The following is a 22415-nucleotide window of genomic DNA, read 5'->3' on the forward strand; positions in this document are numbered from 1 at the left end:
AAGGTTGAAAAACAGATGTAGGATCATGATGAATATAAGATTTGCCCTAAGGAGAGTATATGCAAATAACAGGGGCATTGCCAAATGCTGAACTGAATAAGAGACTCAAAATCAAGAATGCAAATTAAAATTTTGCGAAATATCAATGTTGGTGCCAACAGGAACACCTTGGCACTAGTGTACCTTTCCCTCTAATAATTAAAATCAATCTGCTTATGGGGCTGTTCTTCCCTGGATCTTTCAAGTAACACATCAGATGAGCTAACCATAGCATACTAATGATGCATTATTAGTCCACAGCCGTAATCACCCAGGGACTGCAAAAGGTCTAGAAGCAGATTCTACATATTTTAAGAACTAAAAGGAATCAGGAAAATGAATAGACTATTCTGGCCTCTGTTTTGCCACCAGGTAGAAATGTTGACACTGAATATATTTTTCTGGCAATATTAATTTCATTGTTCAGAGTAGGAAAATGTGTCACAGTAACTCATTTTTTGAGAAATTACCAGAGGTATCTACAGAATTTCTAAAATATCCCAGTTCTATCTGTTACCTTGTATTGTCCACAGTTGTAAGCAGAGATGATAAATTAATATCTGCAACTAACGGTGATTCAGTGAAGCAGATCTTACTAATCTATCACTGCAGTTTTTTGAAACATGGATGTAAATGTCAAATCCATCTCATGAAGCTCTCTAGGAAGCCCCTACTGACTCATCAGTTAGCCTGTGAGATCCAGCACAGCTGAAAACAATCCTTATTCAAGACCATCTCTCCTTTCCACCTTCACAGTCAAAATGAACCAGTAGGGGGATGCTAAAGTCAAGAGGCCCAATAAGTATGAGATATTCATTGATTTACTCTCATATATTTATTGAACTTTTTCAATGTTCCTGTCAGTCACCATATTAGCCTCTGAAAATGCAACAATAAATAAAATTTAGTTCCTGCCATCAAGAAATACAAAGTTTAATGGGCTTATTCCCAGAATCTCCAAACTAAAGAAAAAGTGAATGAGAATGGCGAGCAATTTTCCAAATAGATTTTATTATTTCAAATTCATGGTGGCTCTGGAGCTATAGAAACAGTGTATTACTTTATCAAACCTAAGAGAAATTATCTCCATGATGCAGCCTTTGTGTTCTTCTTGTTCACTAGTTAAGCACTGAAAAATATACACATAATTTGCATCAATACATAAAACAAATATTTCAAGTGTCAGGGCCATGCAATGGGAAAACCACAGTTTGGGCACTGTGAAGACCTGCATTTGACTTCCAGTTCTCTGTGTACAAGTCAGTAGCTCTCTGAGCTTCAACACTCTCAACTTAAAAATAATGTGAAAAACAATGCCTGTCCGACAGCAAGAATTAAATTAAATAATATAAAATAGGCACCTGGTACACAACAGGAAATCAGCACATCTTCATAGCATTGTTAATGTCATGTGGTGTCCGGCAGGGGTCACATTCACAAGAACATTATCATAGAAGAAGCTATTAACAAGATGCAAAAGTAAAGACAATGAACCCCCCCCCCCGAATAATATGCTAAAATATACCAAAACACCATGCAAGAGGCACTTAAAATGTACTGACCATTTGTTTATTAGCAAATGGTCATACTTGGTCATGAGAGCACCAGCTCTGAATGGATTTGGCACAAAGGAAATGAATGATGATTCTTCAGAAATCTTTCTCCACTACAGCAGGAGTAAAAAAAGGCAAACAAACTCTACCTTTGCTTCATTGCTTCCCTGGGAATCAGCTTCTCCAGCCTTCCTTGTTGCTACTTGATCTTTAATTTATGGAGTCAACAGAAAGCCCGGTCTTCAGCAGCACAGATGCTGGACAAATAGCTAGGGCATTGGTATCTGGCCAAACTGATGGCATCATTATGTTGACTGAATATCACTATCTCTAATAAAAATGCTTTATGTGGAGTCTCAGGGAAGGGACAGCACTGGCTGGCTGTAGAGAATGAGAAAAAGAAATGCAATTAGGAAGTGGTATTTTCTCTTGGGCCAGTTGCCCTCTGTGTTTAAGCATCATGTAGAGTGATTTTCTGATGTTCGTTTTCTGCTGTTTATTTTTCCCTTTATTTTGTTGCATGTTAATACCACCAAACACTTGGCAGGAGACTCTAAATATAATTTAGTTTCTCACATCAGTACATGTCTGCAATAGAGCAGTTAAAATATTTAATTTAAATATATATAAAATACATAATTGAGATTTAATTAATTCTATTACCCAAACTAACAGCGTTAGCCAAAAATATATGTATGCTCAGGAAAAATGTGTTAAAATTTTTTTTGCTTTAGACCTCCAAGTGAATGAGGCTTTCCAGCTACATAACCACAACATGAAAAAATAGTTAATAATTATTTTAAGCCCATTAAATGTGGTAGCATGCTCAAGTATAAATTAGTGATGGAAAGAGAAAACAAAGATGGAAACAATGCATTTGTAAATTGCAAATAAACTTTAATTTAGTGAAGTACTATATTTAGTATAGTGTGAAAAAGTATCTGCTTAAAAATCTTAAGTATTAACAAGCATATGAAATTTGCTCTTTTAGATTCTTTGCTGCAATCATCAATTTTATATCATTCTGTGTACATATATTTTTTATAAAAATTCCCTACATGCTACAATTTTATACAGAACATATGAGCTAGATTACTTAGCACAAGGGGCACAACCTCATTGCAGAATATGCACACGCAGAAGCTATATGTCTATCTTATTCAACAATATTAAGCCCCTGTTGCTTTTCTTTTTTTAATAGTATTATTTCTTTTCTCTAGTTTGTGAGACTTTATTTTTTTAATTGAGGTATGATTGACATGCAAAAAAAATACATATTTAGTGTATACCTCTTGATGTGTTTGAAGATAAGTATACATGGTGAAATCACCACCATATACAATACCAAAAACTTAACCATGGCCTCTCAAAGTTCCTCTCTCCCTTTTTTCCTAATAAGAACATTTAACTTAAAATCTAGCCTCTTACATTTTTAAGCATGATTGACAAAAGAATCAAACTCTGTAAAATATTGGAAGAGATTTATTCTGAACCAAATATGAGGGTCCATGGCCTGTGACACAGCCCTCAGGAAGCCCTGAGAACATATGCCCAAGGTGGTCTGGGAACAGCTTGGTTTTATACATTTAGGGAGACATGAGACATCAATCAAATACATTTAAGATATACATTGGTTTGGTCCAGAAATGTGGGATAACTTGAAGGGGTCTGGGGGTGTTTCCAGGATATAGGTAGATTTAAAAATTTTCTGATTGGCAATTGATCAAAAGAGTTATTATCAATAGAAAGGAATGTCTGGGTTATAATAATAAGTTGTGGAGACCAAATTTTTATCATCCAGATGAAACCTCCAGGTAGCAGGCTTCAGAGGGAATAGATTGTCAATGTTTTTTTTATCAGACTTCAGGTCTGTATTGATGTTAAATGCTGATGGTTTTTCCTGAATTCTAAAAGGGAAGAGAGCATAATGAGGCATGTTCAATCCCTCTCCGACTTCCCATCACGGCCTGAATCAGCCTTTCAGGTTAACTTTGGAGTACCCTGGCCAAGAAGTTGTTCACTAAGATCATTAAAAGAGGCCTTAGAATTTTATTTTTGGTTTACAGGATACAGTCCAATATTATTAACTGTTTGTGCATGCTATGATGTACATTAGATTTCTTTTGTTTTTTTTCTTTTCTGTTTTTTTTTTTTTTTTTTTTTTTGAGATGGAGTCTCACTCTGTTGCCCAAGCTGGAGTGCAGTTGCACAATCTCAGCTCACTGCAACCTCCACCTTCCAGGTTCAAGAGATTTTCCTGCCTCAGCCTCTGGAGTAGCTGGGATGACAGGTGCCCGCCACCATGCCTGGCTAATTTTTGTATTTTTAGTAGAGATGGGTTTTCACCATGTTGGCCAGACTGGTCGCAAACTCTTGACCTCAAGTGATCCATCTGCCTTGACCTCTCAAAGTCCTGGGATTACAGACGTGAGTCACCGCACCTGGCCTTAGATTTCTAGGATTCATTCATCTTGCATAAGTGATACTATGTATTATTTGATTAATACTTCTCAGATTCCCCCTCTTCCCAGCTACTGGTAGTCATCATTCAAGTCAGTCATGTATTGTCATTCTGTGTCAGCTTATTTCACTTAACATAATGTCTTACAAATTCATCTATACTATAGCAAATGGCAGGATTTCCTTATTTTTAAAAGCTGAAAAATAAGTTAATATGTACATATGTGTGTGCATATATATATGTATATATGTGTGTGCATATATATATGTATATATGTGTGTGCATATATATGTATATATATGTGCAACAATGTATTTGTTTATTCGTCTTTCAATAGGCAGTTGGGTTGTTTCTATATCTTGGCAATTGTGAATGATGCTGCAATTAACATGGATGTGCAGATATCTCTTCAAGGTCCTCATTGCAATTCTTTTGGGTATGCACAAAAGGTGGGGTTACTGGGTCATATACAGTTGTATTTTTAATTTTTTGAGAAACTCCATACTGTTTTTGGTTGTGGTTGTACCAATTTACAGTCCCACAAAATATGTACAAGGTTTCCCTTCTCTCCATAGCCTTTCCAACATTTTCTTTTTTTGATGATAGCCGTTCTAACAGGTTTGAGGTAATTTCTGTGGTTTTGACTTGCACTTCCCTGATGATTAGTGATGTTTGGGATCTTTTCAGTATCCTTTGCCATTTCCATATCTTCACTAGAAAGACTTTTATTCAGATCTTTTGCTCATTTATAATTGGGTCATTTGATTTTCGCTGATGAGTCATAGAAGTACTGTATATTTTTGCTTTTCTTGACTAAATACTGAGCCACCTATCAAATCAACAGTTCAGTGATGTGAGTCATGGTTTAAAAACCAAAAACATAATGACAAAAATACCAATTCACAAGTCTTACTGCCAAGGGTTATCTATCTTTAATTCATCCTGCATATTCTCAGTACATTCTCCTTTCTAAAATAGCAATTTTATCATCTTAATAAACCTGTAGCACAATAATTACAATTGAAGGTCTTGTTGTCAAAAAAAGCATATGTCAGATCTCAACCCTCCCATGTTTTAGCTATGTGCATTACAATTTTTAACCTTTCTGACTCTGAGGTTCAGTAGCCTCATCTATAAGAATCTGAATAATAAATCATCTTATTGCTGGGAGAAGTAACTAAGATAATGCCTAGGATATACCTAACATCATGACTGGAATACAGTAATTACTCTTTGGTAACATTTATTTCGATAACACTATGTTTTGGGGGCAAAGTTATGATTTTTGAAAATTTTATTTTTTATTTTTGTTAAGATGCTGTAAATGAAGGAATCAAAGTACAGAGCTGAGGCATAGTCATCTTTAATACTTGTATTAATAAAATACATTAGGCTTTTGAACATAAGCATAATTTTTCTAATAAGTACACAGATTGCATTTATTTTTAGTGTACAAAAGCTAAATCACTCAAAAATTAAAATTTACAATTTGTAATAAAAGAATACATTTTAGAAAATTCAACAATTGTATATAGCTTGAATTTCAGCAAAGTTGAAGCATTAAAGACTATCAAGTGAATTTAGTAGCATTAAATCCTGTACACTTAATAAGAAACAGATATGTTTAGAAGTTCATTATTGTTGCTCTGGACCTAAAAAGGAAGAAAAAAAATTAATATTTAGTAAATGCCTGGAGAGAGACAACCTAGAGAAAGACAACAAACTTATTTCTTACTTGTTTTCACTTCAAACCTTATTTCCCTGTGACAAGAGTCTCCTCTCATCAAGTATTCTTGGTTGAATCCTAGAGGATCAGGTTAATCTGTTCCATATTGAATAATTTCTATTCCAATGCATGATACTACACTAGCAATTATCAGGAGCAAGATTTAAAAAAATCAGATATAAAAGAAATCAGTTCCTATTTTAGTAAACTTATTGATCATGATATTAATTTTATATCTGGAAATGGATCTGGATCACTATGAATTTCAAACATAGGTGTGAAATTAGAAAGTATACATTTATAGCAGGAATTGAGAAGGAACCTACATCTATAAATCAAACTATTTTTTCCAGTTTTATTGAGATACCACTGACAAATGAATATTGTATCTGTTTAAGATTTACCAAGTTATGCTTTGATATACACTGAAGTGATTTCCACAGTCAAGCTTATTAGCATACTCATCACCTCACACAGTTAGCATTTGTGTGTGTGTCGTGAAAACACTTAAGAGCTACTCTCTTCGCAAAGCCCTGGTATACAACACATGGTTATTAACTATAGTTACCATGTTGTACATTAGATCTCCAGAACTTATTCATCTTATAACTGAAATTTTGTACCCTTTGACCAAAATCCCCCATTTTCTTCACACCCCTGCTCCCGGCAACCACCTTTATACTCTGCCTATGAGTTTCAGTTCTTTACAGTCCATATATAAGTGAGACCATGCAGTATTCATTTCTCTGTGTCTGGCTTATTAGACTTAGTGTAATCTTTTCTAAGTTCATCTATGTTGTGGCATATGGCAGGATTTCCTTCTCTTTTAGGTCTGAAAATATTCCATTGTGTGTATAGTTTTATGTCACTTAACTATAAGGATATGTTCTGAGAAATGGAATGTTAGGCAATATCATATCTATATGTACATTACAGAGTGTAATCACAACAACCTAAATGGTATAGCCTACTATACACGTAGACTACATGGTATAGCATATTGCTTCTCGGCTACGAACATATACAGCACGTTACTGTACTGAATACAGCAGACAATTGTAACACAATGGTAAGTATTTGTGTATCTACACATATTAAACATAGGATAAGTAAAGTAAAAATACAGTATAAAAGATTATAAATGGAACACCTGCATAAGGCACTTACCATGAATGGAGCTTGCAGGACTAGAAGTTGTGCTTGGTGAGTCAGTGAGTGAGTGCTCAGTGAATGTGAAGGCCTAGGACATTACTATACACTACTGTAGACTTTATAGAAACTGTACACTTAGGCTACACCCAATTTTTTTAATATTATTTTTCTTCAATAATAAATTAACCTTAGGTTCTTGTAACTTGTCTACTTCATAAACTTTTTGATTTTTTATAACTTTTTGAATCTTTTGTAATAACACTTAGCTTAAAGCATTGTACAGCTGTACAAAAATATTGTTTTCTTTCTTTATATCCTTATTCTATAAGCTTTGTTCTTTTTTTTTTTTCTTACTTTTTAAATGTTTTACTAGAAATGAAGACACAGACAATAAATCTAGACCTACCCAGGGTCAGGGTCATCAATATTGCTGTCTTCTACCTCCACATCTTGTCCCACTGGGAGGTCTTCAGGGACACTAACACTCAGGGAGCTGCCATTTCTTATGATAACAATGCCTTCTTCTGGAATACCTCCTGAAGGACCTGCCTAAAGCTGTTTTACACTTTTTTTTAATAAGTAGGAGTATATTCTAAAATAACAATAAAATTATACTATATTAAATATATAAGCTAGTAACATAGTTGTTATTATTATCAAGTACTGTAATCTACAGGACCACTGTCACATATGCAGTCTGTTGTTGAATGAAACATCATTATGTGGGGCATGACTGTGTGTGGGTGTGTATATAAATGTATACACATACTGTATACACACACACATATATATACACACACACATTTGCTTTTTTACCATTCGTTTGTCAACAGACACAGATTGTTTCTGTATTTTGACTACTATGAATGATGCTGTAATGAACAAGGGAGTGCAGATCTCTTTGAGATACTGATTTCACTTTTTTTTTGGAGGGGGAATGCATACTCAGAATTGGGATTGCTAGATCATATGGTAGTTCTATTTTTAATTTTTCAAGGAACCTCAATAGTGTTCTTCATAATGGCTGTACCAATTTACAATTCCACCAACATAATTGTTTGTGCTTATATACACACACATTTTTAAATTGTCAAAATTTTATTAAGTGAATAAGAAACTATATTGAAGGCATGGGGACATATTTGATGAAACTCTATCTCAAACTCACTTGAGGAAAAAAGGTGATATGTTGGCTGATGCAATTGATAGGATAGATTTGGTAGACCTGGATTCAGAGAAACAAACAATGTCATCAAAGCTCTGTCTCTCTCTTCTTGGTCAGTTCTTCTGTGGGTAGTGACCTGCACCAGGCTAAATTGTGTTCCCATTTAATTTATGTCCTCTTAGAACCTCAGAACGTGAAATTATTTGGAAATGAGGCCTTTGCAAATCTAATTAATTAAGTTAGAATGAGGTCATGCTAATTTAGAGTTTGCCCTAAATCCAGTGACTAGGGTCATTATAAGAAGAGGAGAAGACATACAGAGATACCTAGACAAGATGACCATGTGAAGACAGAGGCAGAGCAGAGGTTGAAATGATGCAGCTATAAGCCAAGGAAGACCAAGGATTGCTGGAAGCCTTCAGCAGCCAGGAAGTGGTAAGGAAGAATTCTTTCCTAGAGCCTTCAGAGGCCTCATGGCCCTACCGACACATTGCTTTTGGACTTCTAGTCCCTAGAGCTATGAGATAATAAATCTGTTGTTTTAAACCACCAAGTTTGTGGTAATTTTTGTGGCATCCCTAGGACCCTAGGAAACAAACACACAGTAATGTTTTGATAATAACAATAATGTTTTTATAGTAAACATTTTGAGCACAGTGGAATATAGTTCCAGAGTCGCCACATATTGGGACATTGGATTATGATCCCATCTTTAACCACTCGTTGTGTCCAAGAGCAGGAGTAATTCTGGTAAGGATTTTTCCCATACATGTTTCTCTGTCTCCCTTCTCTGCAGGGTAGGTTATAACCTCTTGCATAAATTGGCCTGACAGTAAACTGGCCCTCCCTTTCTCAAGCCAGACTGGACCCAGCAATATGTATTTCCAAGAATATAATTATCCTGTAAGACTCTTAGACCTGTAACACCATGAGAAGTCCATATCTGTCATAGTTATTACTGAATTTTTCTTCCCAGACTTCACTTCCATCAACTCAACAGTTAACACTTAGTAGTACCTGGAGAGATCCATATGGAGACAGAGCTGTCTGACAGAACTTATCGTCTTCATGGAAGAAAGCAGCCAAATACAAACCTTGGTCTATCAGAGGGAGACAGAGGTAATATAGATCTCAACTTTACTGCCCTCTCACCCTTTACTCTCATGCTTACGCCTTCCATTGTCCAAATCTACCTAGCATCAAGCGAGCATGTTGAGGCGGTCCATAAAAGTCAGGTGCCCGCAGAGTACATAGTAGAGTAGAGAAAATGGGATTGTGAAGCTGGAGGGACAAATGGAAGGTACCTACCACAAAATAGCATAGGAAATGGCTGCTAGATATGGTATGAGACAGAAATGGTAAAGTTAAATGGAAGCTTGTGTCATCAGTTGTCTATGATTTTAGATTAAGGAAATAAGATGAACTATAGATTCAGACTTTTTAGGCAAGTTGGCCAAAGTATACTGAAACTTAATTGATTAGCCTACAAAGAAGTGAAATTGTACTCCACCTAAGTCCGTCCTCTTCTGATGCCCTCACAAATTTGATTTCCAAGTGTTACTTTTATTGTCGATCTATGGTTTTTCAAACAATCTGTATCTAGGAAGCTGCTAAATTCTGCATTGTCTTAATTTAAATGCAAAGGATGGGTGGGCGATTCAGAGATCAAAAATGAACAACCAAAAATAAAAAAAAAAGAAGGAAAAAAAATAAAAAAGCAACCAGCCAGGCTGGTATGATTGATTATGCTTATGTACATATCAAGAAGACCAATTTACTCTCCCTGAAAAAGAACTTTTTTAAAAGTTCAAATGTCTCTGTAGCTAGTCCTGTGTACTATAGCCCTTCACTGAGTCCAGCTGAGTGGTAGAGCTTAGTGCACCAACTTTGTGAGAAAAAAGTCATGTTTCATATAGTCATTTTCATATTGCCATCAAAGAGATAAACATCTAAAGCAAGCAGCTAACGTTGTGTGGCCAAGACTTTACCAGGGCTGGTCAGTCAAGTCATCTTTCTCCTTGGGGAACAGGAATGCCCTCTGTCTTCTTGGAGGGGTTCCCACTGCTTTTCACAGAGGAACAAGGGGCAGCTGTGTGAGAACAGCATTATATCCACAATATCAGCTGAGTCAGGATGAGAAGAATAAAACAGAAAACTTCGAATTGCTCAGCCAAAGGGCTTCACTTTAAGACAACAATGAAAGATGCCTTTAAGATTGAGAGTTTCAAATCAGACTCAAAGACCTCATTTATTGAATAAACATGTATTAAGAACATATTTTACCTGCTATATCTGAAATAGCATTAATTTAACCTGAAATTACCTGTATAAGTATTACACTACTTGAAATTTCAGCAAAGAGAGATTTCTTAAAAGCTAAACTATTCCTACAAAATTACTTAGGGTTTCCTCTAGACTCATGTATCAGTAAACTCAATTTTCTATGTCATTTTAAGTTGAGAGATCACATTGTTATTCAGGCTCCATGATGCAGTGATTATATATTTATTAAAGCAGTGCCTTGGATTACACCAAGAATGGTTTTTAATTATACTCTAAACTGGAAAAAGAACTAAATTATCAATGAATTTCAACTAAATGTTTGATTTTTTAAAATCATGAAAAGGAAGTGCAGGAAAATTAGGATTAAAGAAGGGAAAACAAATAGATGTCAGAAGATTCTCTCACTTCTTTCACTCAAATTTTGGTCCCGAATCATTAAAAAGTTGTTTATTTTACCTTTCAAAGGTAGTTATTCAAACGCCACCTGAATTATGAAATTATATATATCCTTGTACACAAAAAAATACTTCTTAACAAGAATGTTTAATTTTCCTGCACAAATATTCTTGTCTCATAAAAGTGTCCCCACAGCTACATCTACAGATACGTTTAGGTATTTAAAACTTTAAGAATCAAAACTTAAATGTCTTGTATATTGTTTGCAATATACATTTGCCTAACAGCATTTTAAGCCCATTTCTATAAAACACTAATAAAAATTGGATTGCATTTCAAATATTTTTTAGCTGTTTGCCTCTTTGATGCATTTCTATTCCAGTTTGGGAAACAATAGTTTTATAGCAAAACTGTTTAGGTTTAAGCAAACATATTAATAAAATGACCAGCTCAAGAGTCTATATTCTGTATTTATTAAGTTATTTATTCAGGAAATACTTATTGAGGGATAATATAGGGATGCCTCTGTTCGGGAAACATACAGTCTAGCCTGATACTCAGGCAAATTAGAGGTCACCTATGTTAAAATAGTACCATGGGAAGAAATTCCATTCAGAATTTGTGTAATTTATTAGCATTTATGAAGGCCCAAATTCTCATTTCCATCTTCAAGAGTGAATGTTAATAAGGAATGTAAATACATAGAATTGGATCCAAAAGATCTGAAGACTTGGTAGAAAAGCTAGAAACACCACAGCCCAGATACCACGAAGATCAGGCTGTCTTTTCCCATCTGCAAAATCAAAAGGGAAAAGGGTTTCTGCTCCTCTGCTCTGAACTCCGTAAGGTTTAGATCCTCTCAGCTCTTTGATTGCAGAGCAGGTTCAACTTACTCCTTTTAGAGTTTTACCAGGGCAGTGTGGACAGACATGGGTTTAACTTCCAGAACCACCACTTTCCTTGAGAAAGCTGCTTAATTTCTCTGCATTTTGATCTTCTCATCAGTAAAATAGAAATAATTTTTCCTATCTTATGAGGTTGACATAGAGGTTGAAAGTAATACATGTAAAGTCCCTAAAAGGAATGTATCTGACCACCAAATAAAAGGGGTAGGAGGTATATAATTAGTAGCAATGTTACAGGTAGTTAGTCATGAGTGGGGCAGGAGAAGGCTCTTCCCCCCAGCCCACTGGAAATGTCTGGTGATGGTTAGGCAATTATCACATTGCCTCTCTAAAAGTGATCAATTGGCAGCTGGCACCAGGGAGAGGCTATTTCCTGATGGTCCACACCTGTTAACATTAAAGTGTTAATTAAAGGCAGGGTCCAGGAAAAAGCAACTTCCTGGGCATGCACATTAAGAGACAAAAATGGCAAAGTATGATCTTCCCGGTACACTCCACCAGAAAAACGAAGAAAGCCTCAGATGGGCATAGGCATGCATGTAACTCCCTAAACACACTGAGCATGCTCAATTCCCAAGGGTAAGGAGAGCATCGTGCATGCAGAAAGCCCACCCTAAGGGAAGAATCACGGGAAAGAGGCGAGCCTATAAAGTCCCAGGATCAAGGTTCAAGGCCTCTCTTTTCTCTCTTTGACTTTCAGGCACTCACTTGGATTTCTTCCAAGGGTTCTTTCCTGTTCTACAGTCTTTCTAATAAACTTTTACTCTTGCTCTGAAACACCTCGATCTCTTTTTCTGCTTTTTGCCCCTCAGTCAAATTCTTTCTTCTGAGAAGTCAAGAATTGAAGTTGCTGCCGACTGGTACGAATCCGCCGCTGGTAACTCGGGGCAATTCAGATTTCTGCCACTGGTAACAGTAACAGTAAGAGTAGCACCACAGTGACAGCCATGGTTATGAACTAGTAGTAGAAGGCGCTTTAGAGGTACAGAAACTTAGGACAGGGAGGTTAAGTGCCTTGCCTAAGAAGGAATGGTGGCAGAGTTAGCCTTAAACACGACATTCTTGAATCTAACCCAGGCCTTCTCCCACAATATTATAATACTTTTCTTCTCTAAAACAATTGTGGTTCTAGAAACAATTTTTGATAAGCATTATTAGTAAAACAAACAGAACAACATTCAATGATTTCAACTATCTTAATAAACAATTTAAATCACCACATGCCCGGAAACACTCAGGCAGTCATTGGACAGGAAAACAGAACTAGCAAAACATCAACTGCAAACAATTGATCTATTATTTATACAGAAACAACAGTACAGATTATTTAAAACCCTAGCTCTATCAAACAGTCTTTGAAATGTGAAAAAATTAAAAAAAAAAAGCAAGAAAAAAAAAACTTCAGCAGGTCACTCTAAACTATTGAAACCGTAACTACATTGGCTTATTTCATATAATGAGACTACAGCATGATTAAAGGAAAAGTTTCATTTTAGCAGTGCCATTATATTGTACTTTCTAGTTTTAGCAGCATTCAGTAAGAAAATGGCTAGTAATATCCATGCTAAGTATCCCCCCAAATGTATTTAATTTGCATTAAGCAAAGAACACTATAGCAAATGCTAAGGAACCTTTCCCTTTGTCTTTTTCTTTCCCTTCCTACAGCCATCACCCAGATTCCAACCCTCATTATCTTGCATTTTGCTGTTAAAATAACCTGCTCTCTTGTCTCTTCCCCCTCATGATTCCCCTTCCAATTTACACCCACACTCTCCTTTCAGGGGAATTGTCCTGAACCATTGCTCTGAATATGTCTCAGCACTATGCACAGACTGCAGTGCCTTCCCAGACCCTAAACACCTGAACCTAAAATGTAAGGCTCATTGGATCTCCCCCAACCCTGGAGCAATAATTCCTACAAAAGCTTACATATCACGGCCCAAACAGACCTATTAGTTGCTTCTTAAACATACACTGAACATTCTCATTTCCACAATTTTAATAACAGTTGTAGTTACCTCAACTGTTTCCATTTCTAAAATTAGAAGTCTTGTGCCTGGGTGTGGTGGCTCACACCTGTAATCCCAGCACTTTGGGAGGCCAAAGCAGGAGGATCACTTAAGCCCAGGAGTTCACGACCAGCCTAGGCAACATAGAGAGACCTCGTCTCTACCATAAAGAAATAAACAAATGATTAATTTTTAAAAATTAGACATCTTACACAACACCACAACATATTAGCATTTAAACATAAGATCTGGTGGGCGTGGTGGCTCATGCCTGTAATCCCAGCACTTTGGGAGGCCGAGGCAGGCAGATCTCGAGGTCAGGAGATCGAAACCATCCTGGTTAACACACGGTGAAACCCTGTCTCTACTAAAAATACAAAAAATTAGCTGGGCGTGGTGGTGGAACCTGTAGTCCCAGCTACTCAGGAGGCTGAGGCAGGAAAATGGCGTGAACCCAGGAGGCTAAGCCTGCAGTGAGCAGAGATCGCACCACTGCACTCCAGCCTGGGCCACAGAGAGAGACTCTGTCTCAAAAAAAAACAGAAAAATAAAAAAATAAAAAATAAAAACACAATACCTTAAGTTGTTGATAAGGAGATCATTAAATTATGGGACACCAGTCTATTTGATAGCATATTGCTCACTTTTTCAAAATGTATTACAAAAATATTTAACAATAATATTAATGACACATTATTTTAAAATAATTTTTTAAATTGGGCATGTAATACAGTTTACAATTATACAAAAATAGATTTTCTATGCATATATAAGTGAAAGTTTTATTAAAAATAAACATGTTTAAATGTTAACAGTGAGCTTTCCAAGATGATGGAATTACAGACAATGTTTTATTATGTCCAGTATAAAGGTTTATGGTTTGTTTTCCTTTTTTCAAATTTTCTATACCAACCACATACCATTAGCAATTTTATAATATAATTTAAAATTTCTCATTTTTTAAAGTCTGCTCACCTATTAATTCCAGTCTAAATAATCCTGGCTTCATAAAGCCTTTGGCTATGGCGAAACTAGATTAAATGTTTGAGGCGTCAACATTTTAAAACCTCACTCACCACTCTCCCTTGTGTATTTTGGACATCCATTGGAGAAGTGTCTCACATAATGGCAGTTACAAACTCAAATTCTTTTTTAATAACCTGGTACTCTCCTACCTGCCAAACCCCTAAACTAATACTATCTTAAAAGTGATAAATTAATTCTAATCCCTCTAAAACATATTTCATTTGAAATAAGAAGAGTTCATCACTTTTGTTCCACTATACAGGCGTCATTTAGAAACTGTGTTTTGACCATGAAACTATGAAAATAATGTCCACTTATTAAAAGTTTTAAGTTCATAAGGTGAAATCTTTGTCTAAATGATAATATGAGTGAAATACATAAATTTTAAAAAGTCTCTTGGGTTCCTGTTATATATTACGCCATCCATTTCTCCATTATCCCCTTTGATAATTAAAATCATCAATAAGTTGTTCTCTAATATTAGATAATAGCCATGCCTTTAGTTTAGAGTCCTGGAATAGATGTTGAAAATAGGACCTGATGAAATGTGTATTTATTTGCCTGTGATTCTAAGTACCCCTTTCCTCGGAGCAAATACTTATTTCAGGACCACAAATTAGTCTATTTGTTAAGTTATCATTATTTGTTCAGGCTAGGCAGTCAGCAGGCTAAAACTGTTTCTTTAGGGCTTATATCGCCTAATACTTCAAGCTACCATGCTTATTTGGGAGAAAAGTACTAGATTTATTATAAAATAATGTCTCCAATACATAATACTAATTTGTTTTTTCCAATTTTCATGAATATCACAGCTGTAGATTGTCAATGCCATTACCTTCTTCTTCTAAACCTGAGTATTTCAAGAAGCTCTAGTTTTGTATTGGAAGAGGAATACAGAATATCTGATATTATGCCCAAATTTCATTTATCTTTCTACAAAGATACATAGAAGAGGGAGGATGGTGGTCAGGAGGGCATTAATATTAAACATATTCTATGTACAAGGTACTTTACATAATTTAGTTCATCTAATTGTCAATTAATCCTCATAAACAAGTCCATGAATAATGCATTTTTACTTCTATTTTGTATCTAAAGAAACCAAGTCTGTGAGAGGTTAAATAAATGTGCTAGATTGCATAAATAGAGACCGACAGTCAGGATTTAATCTCTAAAGCTAATGTTTTTGCTAGCATATTGTAATAATGTTTTGATTTGTCAAGGAAGGATATGAAAGAGGGAGAGGAGAGACGGAGAGACAGAGACAGAGAGCAATATCTAACATCACTTTTTGGATATCTGTTGGATACCTCAAATTAACATATCTGAAAGAAAGCTTTTGATTTCACCCTTCTCCATCAAAAAGGCTTTTCCCTCCATCTTTACTACCTCTGTTAACATGAATACCCACCACTCAATTGGTCAGGCCAGCAACCAAGGGGCTGATGCTGATTTCTCCTTTTCCTCACATACTGCTCATTGAATCCATAAAAATTTTGTCAGCTCCACCTCCAGATCTTTATAATGTCTTTGGATAGTTCTTAAATGTTGTTATACATGTGATTTTTTAAAAATCTGTTAGTGTTATTTAAAAGCAAGCTGATTTTCCAATTAGTAATTTAATACCGTAAGAATTGAGACATCTGTCTACATAGAGACAGCTTAGGTCCCAACAGAGCCTCAGCAGACTGGAAGTTAAACTCCCTTTGCATCCTATAAAAAGTACAGTAATAGAACCTCTGCTTCTGCTGTCTGTTTTGAGATAAGAGGCCACTTTGTGAGAAGACCTTAGGAAGTGGTCCAAATAGAAGAGCTAGAGGAGAACAGGGATTGGACCCTAAAGAGGCAGTCAAAGTCCAAAAGGCGTAGGATAAAGGTTCAGGAAATATCTGTCCTCATACCAAGAAGAGAAGCTACAATGAGAAAGCAGTGGCTTTTCCTGTTGTGCCCATGTAAGTGTAATGTTGCAAATACAGGAAGGAGGGAGGGTCTTTAATGAGGAATAAGTGATAACTGAAAACAAGGTGCAAATTCTAGATGGAGAATAGTGCTGTGGACTGTATAACTTATCACTTAGCTTATGTATATCCTAAGACAAGCTTGTGTATAAACAAGTCCGGATATATCAGGAAAAGAAAATTCACTCAACCACAATGCACATGTGTGTGTGCAGTTGAAATATACTGGTTTGGGTATGTATTTGTATGTATTAAGAAATTATATTTTTTATTAAATATAACTATGAAAATAAATTTTTGTCTTCTTTTGAGGTCTTTAAAGCTCAACTCAAAATGTAACTCAATCAAGCCTGTAATCCCAGCACTTTGGGAGGCCGAGACGGGCGGATCACGAGGTCAGGAGATCGAGACCATCCTGGCGAACACGGTGAAACCCCGTCTCTACTAAAAAATACAAAAAACTAGCCGGGCGAGGCGGCGGGCGCCTGTAGTCCCAGCTACTCGGGAGGCTGAGGCAGGAGAATGGCGTAAACCCGGGAGGCGGAGCTTGCAGTGAGCTGAGATCTGGCCACTGCACTCCAGCCCGGGCGACAGAGCCAGACTCCGTCTCAAAAAAAAAAAAAAAAGTAACTCAAAAGTTAATTTCTGCCCACCTTGGCTTGGTACAGCACTTCTTTATGCCTCCATTGTAATAATGATTACCATGCTGTATTAGAATTATTTGCTGCAGCTTTTCTCCCTCACTAAAATGTTAGTATTTGATGGGAGAAATTTGCAGGACCTAGCAAATTGCTTTCTTCACAATACATAATGAACTAATGATGAATAAATGAAATAACAGATGGGTGAATTTTGTTTTCAGAAATGTATTAAAAAGTATATTGGTTTTATTTAGAAAGCTTGCCATGCATATGGACTGAATCCATGAAAGGAGTTTGACAGTCATCAGCATCAATCATTGGCATAGCCTTAGAATTTGCCTAAGAGTGGGTTCGACATAAACCATCACTTTGAAGCATCAGGTGATTTAAATCTAACATCAATGAAATGTGCATATAATTCTAAACAAGAGAAAAGTAAACAGGAGAGATGACTGCATTGCCGAATGACAAGCTCGGGGAGATTGGCAGATATAATGAGATGAGATTTAACGCATATACCTCAGGATAAGTTACCTGGGGAAAAATCGGCAGCAGCTGAGATATAAAATGGAAACCCATTCTCCCATTGCAAATAAATAATGTTTCAAAAGAGTCTGGTTATACTGGATGAGTTGTATATGAGATCACTTTGTAATGCTGATACTGAAAAGCCAATTGCCTTCCCAAGAGAATGAACATAATGGATTATTTCAACCAGATAACCAGATACACACACACACACACACACACACACACACACACACACAAAGGAGAGAAAGTGCCTTTAGCAGCTTTAGGAATCACCTTGATTCTACTGTCGGTAATTGGAGCCCTCTCAATACAGAAAGAACACCTTAAAGTTTAAGGAAAGGCAATAAAATCATGAAATGAATCAGAGTCTATTTAATTTGGAAAACCTTAAAAAGGCTCAGAAAGAAGGTCATTCTGCCCAGTCCAATACAATCAGCCTCTGACTGCCAGACAGTAAGAATTATTACTAACATATATTGAATCCTTTCTCTGGGCCAGGATTTACCAAGTACTTTAGATGCATTATCAGACTTAATTCCCACAGCAGGTCCAAGTCATTGCTACTTGACATTGTATCCATTTTACAGATAAGGAAACTAAAACTGAGAGACATCGGGTCAACTGTATGTGGTCTTACAGCAAAGAAGTGACAGCACCAAGATTTGTACCCTAGTCTCTCAGAATCCTAGGCTGTGGTCTTCATCACTCTGCTGTGCCTTCAGTATACCACTCTGCTATTGATGAAACGGTAAGTCTATTTTTTGTCTGATTTCTACAGTTCTCCATTAAGTAAAGATGACATCTCCTTTCTCTTCACCCTGATCTCTTACCCTTCTTCAACGATTTCTCTCCCTTAAATTCAGAACTTTCCAACAAATTATGTTAAATCCTGTCTATGAACCTTTGCTGTGATGTAACTCATCTGAAAAAACTCTCTTTCTCCACCTGGCCAACTCTTCCAATCCTCTCCATCAGAACTCAACTTTCGGAGAGAACTTGAAATAGATTATATTTTGTTTCTGAAATTATATTCAATTGTTTTGCACACGTTAACATTTATTATACTGCTGCTAACACTAACATTTACTGCCTTCACCGAATTCATAATCTAGCACACAGGTAGCATTCATAAACTTGGTTTGGTTGTGAAAAGACAGATGTTTAGGGAGATAGAAATGATTTAGAAATATTTCCAAAGTTCAGCATCCAAAATGAATGGTACTATTCACATGGAAGAAACTGTGAAGCTTCAGTTTTCTGTTCAAAGTGACTAGAACAAAGACCAGAAAACAAATCTGTGTGTGTCAAAAGAGAAGCGTTAGATCTACTAAGCCCAGCTTTAAGATGTATTGACATTTGATGCTCAGAAATCATCCACTTACACTCTCAGCAATAGCAATGAGAGAGCACTGTTTTGCCAGACAAGATTCCCAGGTTATCAATGTTGCCCATCTGTTTCTGGTTCTATGTGGTAAAACTCTGGGTACTACACTCAGAAATTTATTGTTACTTCCACATCTGGGATATGAGATATCAGATTGTGAAAAGGGCACGAAGATTGAATAAATCAAAATGTAATGACCTCAGCTCTGAAGGTATGCCTACCTGGAGGACAGCCTGCTGTTTGGAGTAATAATACCAGAGCCTCAAAACAGCTGAATGTTAGTGCATTTCACCACTGTAATTCCATGGAAAGAAAAATGATGATGAAGCCATCAGCTATCCTATACCATACACGTTTCATTGCTATTGAAAAATGTCCCACATCTGTGTCTTAATGCAGGCATCTGCTTCAAATTACCCTCTGATGAGCTCTACAGCTCTTGCCTAATTGGACACTATCAAAATGACATGGCTGTTACTGCTCAGCTTCCAGTTGCCCTTTATGCAGCAGTCTGGGCTCATGATGAATCTTCATCTTCACATGAAAGAGTCTTATTTTCACTAGAAATTCTAAACGTAGTTGTATTAGTTCATTCTCGCACTGCTATAACGAAATACCTGAAAGTGGGTAATTTATAAAGAAAAGAGCTTTAATTGACACATGATTTCACATGGTGTACAGGAAGCATAGTGGCTTCTGCTTTTGTGGAGCCCTCAGGAAACTTACAATAAGGGTGGAAGGCTAAGGATAAGCAGGCACATCTTACATGGTTGGAGCAGGAGGAAGAGGGGTGGAGGGGGCCACTTTCAAACAACCAGATCTCAAGAGAACTCACTCACTATACTGAGAACAGCACTAAGGGGGATATCTGCCCCCAGGATTCAATCACCTCCCACCAGGCCCCCCTCCAACATTGGGGATTGCAATTCAACATGAGTTTTGGCAGGGACACAGACCCAAACAGTATCAGTAGTATATTTCAATAATTTGTTCAAAATATCCTGTGTATCAATCAAATTATTAGTTCTCTCCTAAATTTCTTAGTGCTTTTTAACTGAGATTCTTTTTTTTTTTTTTTTTTTTTTTTTTTTGGTACGAAGTCTCACTGTGTCACCCAGGCTGGAGTGCAGTGGTGCCATCTCGGCTCACTGCAACCTCCGCCTCCCAGGTTCACACCATTCTCCTGCCTCAGCCTCCTGTGTAGCTGGGACTACAGGTGCCCACCACCACGCCCGGCTAATTTTTTGTGTGTTTTTGGTAGAGACGGGGTTTCACCATGTTAGCCAGGATGGTCTCCATCTCCTGACCTCATGATCCGCCCATCTTGGCCTCCCAAAGTGCTGGGATTACAGGCGTGAACCACCGCACCCAGCCCCAACTAAGAGATTTTTAAATCCAGTGCTCTAGAAGCAGTTGGAAACAAAACAAATAGAAATTCAATCCATCCAGACCTTTAGAGATTGGAGTTTTAGAGAGAGCAGAGATTAAAAAAAACAGAACAAAATAGATAATGAAATAGAGAAGCAGGCAAAACAGTTCTCCTAAGGTCAGAGGTTAAACTCATGGCAGAATTCTGACAGGAAACATTCTGCTCCCTAGCACTACCACTCCACTCCCTCAGTTATTATTGTCACCAGTTAAGAAGCATCTGGCAAAGTCAGATGCTTTAAAGGGAAGCTGAGTCCATGCGCTGCCTTTCCTTTTTTCTTGATAAAACCTGACACAATATTAAGATATCAATGAACGTTGTTGTCACAGAACATCCAGAGTCAAGGCACATGACCTTGAGGAAAGGAATAGAGAATTCAAGCATGACAGCCAAAGGCAAAGTCTGTTTTAGAGTTAATACATGGCAAGTCTAAGGAGTGGGCACAGCAGTATTTTTGTAAGATAAGCCTCACCAGTAAGATGAGGGCAGAGTTTGAACCATAAGGACAGTGTTTCAGTATTAATGATGCCTAATTTTAAAAATAAAAAGATATTACTAAGGCGTAATTTATTTAAATTTCTTGCACTAGGAAAAATGTGGGAGGCTATATTATATAGCGAATCTGTTTTGCTGATGTTCTTAAATTTTGCAACACACAAAAACAGCAAAATTTCATCTCTGCAAATGCTTTTTAAAATATACAGTATATAAGTTATGAATAATATGAATGCATTTCATGATAAAATTAATTATTACTTCTGTGAATCAACTGTAGCACTGAATTTCATATTTTGGTGAATAACATTACCATCAATCCAAATTTCCAAATGAGATTCAAAATCATCTTCATCTTCTCCCATGCCTTAAATTCCTCACCCTCTCTTTAAGTCTTATTGACTCAACCTCTGCTATACTTTTTCCCCACTTGTCAACCGACAACCTCTGCTTTAATTCAATCTCATTTTATCAAAAGATTGAACAATCAACCATAGCAGTGGCATAATTGTCCACCTGCCTCCACCCTATTTTCTCCAACCCATGGTTTCTCCTCTACATGGCATCAGTAGCGTATTTTTCAAATACAGAGCCACTCATGTTATGCCTTTGGTTCAGAACCTTCAATAACTTCCTAGTACTTGCAGAAAGAAACCCTCAAAATACTTTGACTGGCCCACACAGCTATTAAATTCTGGTCACAACCCAGTCTTTTAACCTCATCTCCAGGCTACTTCACATGTCATACCCCTTAAACTACACCAAATTCCCTGAAGCATTCCAAAACACTTATATCTTGGCTAATTATTTTCCTGCTAATTGAACTTACTAACTTATCCACCTGATGAACTTTCACTCAACCTTAATGAACTGACTTAAATATCCATTTTCCTATGGAGACTTCTTGACTCTCCAAGGCATAATGACCCACTTTTTTTAATGTCGCCATTATTTTACCTATAAACCTACTATGACCTTTGTTACATTACATTAATGTGTACTTAAAAGTATTTTTCTCATTTATTATTCAGAATTGCTAGAAAGCAAGGAGTAGCTCTGCTTGTCTTTTTATCCCTAGTATCTGGCACATCTCAGGTGCTCACATTGTTCAGTACTAAATTAATTTTTCTGCTTAATATTTTATGTCATTCTCAACAGTCACAGAGATTGGTCATAATCTTTACTCCAAAACTGTTAGGTATTTATGATACTAATTCCATGATGAATTCTTCATAGAAACCTTAAATAGAGTAGAAATTTCT

Source organism: Theropithecus gelada, chromosome 9 (assembly GCF_003255815.1).
Source record: "Theropithecus gelada isolate Dixy chromosome 9, Tgel_1.0, whole genome shotgun sequence".
Taxonomy (NCBI): Eukaryota; Metazoa; Chordata; class Mammalia; order Primates; family Cercopithecidae; genus Theropithecus; species Theropithecus gelada.